The sequence below is a fragment of the Morone saxatilis genome, unplaced genomic scaffold (genome assembly GCF_004916995.1).
Source record: "Morone saxatilis isolate NCDOM2014 unplaced genomic scaffold, NCSU_SB_2.0 Contig17, whole genome shotgun sequence".
NCBI classification, from domain to species: Eukaryota; Metazoa; Chordata; class Actinopteri; family Moronidae; genus Morone; species Morone saxatilis.
Window position 1 is genome coordinate 1916215 of NW_023339729.1, and position 4866 is coordinate 1921080.

General features: G+C 42.0%; 1 protein-coding gene across 1 annotated transcript in view; it reads left to right on the plus strand.

The window, feature by feature from the left end:
* The first annotated feature begins 3513 nt into the window (after positions 1-3513).
* LOC118326504 (microtubule-associated tumor suppressor 1 homolog) overlaps positions 3514-4866 on the plus strand; it is a 59897-nt gene continuing 58544 nt past the window's right edge. Inside the window, 1 exon segment of the mRNA XM_035659506.1 lies at positions 3514-3764. The gene's annotated coding sequence lies outside the window, so the exon portion shown is untranslated.

Consider the following 4866-nt stretch of genomic DNA (forward strand, 5'->3'; position numbering starts at 1 on the left):
AGTTTGAGATTGAGATGTAATTTCGATCGATTTCGATTTAAAATCGAAATACACACTCATACCTGTCACATAAATTTGGAGCAATTTGGAGTTCAGGACACGTCCACTCCTTCGACGAGAGGAGTCGGGGATCGAACTGCCAACCTTCAGATTAGTGGATGACCTGCTCTACCTCTGAGCCACAGCCACAGTATTAGGCCTGCTGTGATATGGTAAAAACATTACATTGCGATTATTTTGACCGACATTGAAATATGATTCACTGTTAGTGTGGCAATGATCATTTTTACATCACAATTTTAATTTTCACTGAAAAAAAAAAAAAGAAACCTTGATGATTTGTTAGGGTCTGTAACAAACAAACATGTTTTCTTAAATCTGGAGAACAGGAGTTGTAGGCCAGGGAATCTCTGAAGCACAGCAGTAGTTAATTATAATGCTTTTACCTTTTTGCGATTTTGATAATATTTCCATTAATTGTGCATACTTGCTGTAATGGTGCCAATTTGCCAAAATTGCTATATGCATATTTCACTTGACCATAATGTTATTTTGATTAGGTATTACAGGGCTTAGCACACCTACCGAGTGCACCTTTCAACACCATGGAGCCCATGAACAGCATTTTTGTTGCGCGGTACTTTATGAAGGAGTAAGCCTTCTTACTTTAGAAGGTCTTTAGAAAAGACAGCTAACCATGAACTTTCTGTCAGAGAGAGCCACACGCCTATGAGGCCTGTAGCTGACATTACAGACCATTTTTTCATTAGGTAGGGGTGGGAAATGACTTGCAATGAGGTTCAACACTGACCAGCACAGGTAATGTTTAAATCACCCCACCTCCAGCAGAGAAATAACATTATTAAGGCTGGTTTGGGCCACTATGTGTTGCCCTTTTATGCTAGCCAGACTCTCTCTCTCTCTGTTAAAATCAGTTATGATCTTCACCAACTCCAGAGAAAAATATTTGGTTCTTTGGCAAAAATGGAATATGGTATGTTTTTATCTATTTATTATTAGTGTATCATAGGAATCTTTTTGTTGCCTTAGAATGAGCTGTTTTTGTCTACAGACTCTGTGGGGCTTCCATGATCAGGTTGGAAAACTGACCCCCCCCCATCATGTTGCACACGATAACTTGTGTGTGCAAATTGTTCTCTTGAGATTTTGAAAATCTCTTTTACTTATAAAAGAACTAAGGAGCAATAGAAAGCATCCTGACTGAAAACATTACAGATTGGCATGGGATGTGCACTTTGAGTACATTTTGCTGGTAACACTTATGTATTGTTCAAATAAAAAAAAAAGTGAGGCAGCACTGGCATTAGCTCTACTGTGTGTGTGTGTGTGTGTGTGTGTGTGTGTATTTGTGTATGTATATATAAACGTGGTTTAAGAAGTCATTTAGGATGAGTTGTTATCATCAGCTGATGTTGGTGATACTACTGCATCACTACACAGTCACCTTTTATGAACAGGAGAAATGACGTTTGTGCAGCCAGTGTTAACATCATTGTTTAGTCTGTGTCTCTCACTGTCAGGTCAGGAGGAATGACATGAAGCCATCTTATTAGCTTTACTGGGCCAGTGGATTGCTCAGTCACTCATGATGGACACAGTTATTTTCAAAGGGGAGTTTTTGCTGCAGGGTCTCGGTGGGGTGTGGGTGCCCATTTGAATTATGCAATCAGTGTATTGAGTCACAGTTTGGCTATCAGTATGGACGTGTTGTCATGTAAGCTGGTGATCTACTGCCACTTTAGGAATTTATTGCAGTGTGATGCAAACGGTGTTGTTCAAGCAAATCCTTTTTGCTTTACAACCTGGATCTCATTATTGTCTGGGTGTGGGTCATTATGTCCCATGATTTGTTTGCTGATCAATAGCAATGACTCAACCATAACTTTTCCAGAGAATTTACGGCTTTTATTGCTCACTATTCAGCCTGCACCCTGGTTTGGAACAAAAGCTCTTCACCCTCTGGAGTTTCAAGACTCTAGCAACTCCTCCACCCCCCACACTGAAACTGAACTGCTCAGTGGTGGAGGCTGTTGCTGTCACTTTTTACCTACAAAGACGGAAAAACTTCAAGCATTGGGTAATTCGCAAGCTTATTTTTACTCTTTATAAACTAGAAATGAATCAGATGGCCAGGGTTTAGGTTGTATGTTTTTGCCTTGCTCTCAATTTTTTTCGGAAAGGACCAGCGTGGAGGATTTAGTGCCACTCTCCTTCCAAGCGTGTAGGAGAAACTGGTGGCTGCGACACTTGAGAAAAGCGTGAAAGGCCCTATCTCGAACCAGGGCCGGGTAAACAGTGGAAAGCTTTCTGGGACCCAGCCTCTTGGGAGACGGATGGAGGCCTGTAATGATCATGATCACCCTAAATTTAAGAACCCACATTTTTCATTTAGAACCAAAATACTCACCATTATGTATTAAAACAACAAAAATAAACATTTTATTTATTGTTGCTTTAGTAAATTCTTGCTTTGTTTCATAATGTTAGTTTACAACCATGCCAACTAAATGCTCACAGCCTGCATGAACCGACTTGTCAAAGGTCAAAAAGACAAAAAATGGACCTCTTTTCTGCAGAACGGGCTCTCCTGACAGCTCCTCACCCTATTAGAGTGACAGAATTAGTACAGGAATCAGGGCCTGTGTGTGTGTGTGTGTGTGTGTGTGTGTGTGTTTCCTCTGAGTTTTAGACCGTCAAAGTGACGACATTTTAGCTAGAGATTGTTGTAAGAATATACGCAGTCATTATTGATGTAATAAAGACCAGCAGTAGCAGTGTAGAGCTTGGGTCGAGGCCTTTGCTAATCCACTGGTTGGCTTGTTATTACTCAGTCTGTTGGCAGCACATATACATGACCAATTTGTAATCTAACTTGGACTGTTCCTGTCATTGGTTCACCAGTTCCTTTTCTACTCCTCCCTCCGTCCTCTCCATCACATTACATGGGTTACTTTTCCAGTACTCTTATTTCCCCCTTTCTTCTCCAGTCCAAAACCTCCCTTTCTGTTTACCCCTCAGACTCCTGCAGCCAGTAACAGGCAGGGGGCCCAGTGCAGCTTAGGAACAGCCAACCCTTTTGGACCGATCAGCACTGGTCCCTCCTACGTTTTTGGGGGTGGAGGGTGGACCCTGACCAGGGGAAGGTTACCTGGCAGACACACACGCACCAGCTCTCTGTAAACAGACATGGGACTGACTATCCCCTCCTACACTAGACCTTGAGGGAGGTGTTTGTGTGTGTGTGTGTGTCTGTGTGTGTGTGAGCTGAGGAATGTTGTTTCCCTCTGCCATACTCATGCCAGAAACAGCAGTTTGCATACCCACACACTGTTTCTCGATACTGCAGCGCTGAGCAGTGTGCTCGTGTTTCAGAACCAAAAAGGGGAAGGTGTATCTCCCTCTCTCCCTCTTTCTCTCTCCCTCCCTTCCTTCCTCTCCCTGTCTCCTCCCTCCCTCCCTCTCTCGACCACCGTCACAGCCTGCGCAGTCTTCCCTCGCTTGTGCTCACACACACAGCAGTGATGGGATAAGATACGACGCATGAACGTGCAGTGCAGTGCAGCAAGGCGTGTGTGTGAGTGTGAGTGTGTGAGGAGGAGGATCGAGCGTGTGTGTGTGAGGACAGCCAGCCAAGTGCATGTCAGTCTGAAGCAAAGAGTATGAGCGAGCTGAAGGAGCTTCCACGGTTTCTTTTAGGTGGATGTGTTTTTTGCAGCAGTGGAGCCTGAGAAGGAGACAGAAGAGTAAGTTGTGGCTGTGGTAACGCATGGGATCAACATGTGTGTGTGTTTTTTCTACTTCAGGAGTGTGTGTGTGCGCATTCTGGGGCATAGGTCTTCTGAAAAGCAAATGGTCCGTGCACTTTGAGAGGTTGGTCAATCATTTAAAATGAACTTGTGTCATGGTAGATCATTATCAGCCAGTTGGCTTAAACGATTGTACTACTAATTTCCTTTGTTATCAATAGTGTAATTATAATTCTTATTGCTCTCTTAGTGATTGCTTATGTTGTAAATGTCCCTTAATTAAGACGTCATGTTGAATTTTCAACATTTGAAACTTTTTCCTATAGTTTTAGTATGTGCTGACAAGTCGCTGCAAGTCCAGGACAAATGACTCTACATTTGATTATAATAATAAAACAGTAATTAGGATTTTAATTAGGATACTAGCAAGGTGATGCTTCTGTTGCCAAACTGACCCAAAGCACTCGTGCTGTTTCCTCTGTACTCTTTGAAGATGGTGGGTTTGATGGCTTCCAGATGCTTTGTTGAGATGATTGCACATGTAACTAAATCCCCTCACAATGTACGTACAGTCGAAGCATTGTTTCACCGGACTGCATGTGGCGGGTTTGCAGTTGTCTTTGTTTAAGTTTGGTTTAACATGAAGGCCAACGCGGACCTAAAATTAACAACTTTATTTTAGGGCTGCAATTCATGATTATTGTTTTTATCAGTTAATTGGTCGATCATTCCCCTAATTTGTTTTTTGGTCTTTGGTTCTTCTTGTCTCCTAAAGCCCAAGGTGACGTCCTCAAAGGTCTTGTTTTGTCCACAACCCAAAGACATTGAGTTTACTGACACAGAGGACAAAAAAAAACATATGAACATTTGAGAAGCTGAAATCAGAATTTTTCTTCAAAAACTAGTTGGTAATTAATTTAATAGTTGGGAACTAATCAATGAATCGACTAATTGTCCCAGCTCTGCTTTATTTTGTCAGATCCATATGACTGATGAAGAGATGTCAAGATCTAAGACAGCCATTTTACCAACGGTCTTCTTAATGTTGAAGAAGCCATCTGAATATCTTTGTTTAAAGTAGCTAACAGGTACACAAGTG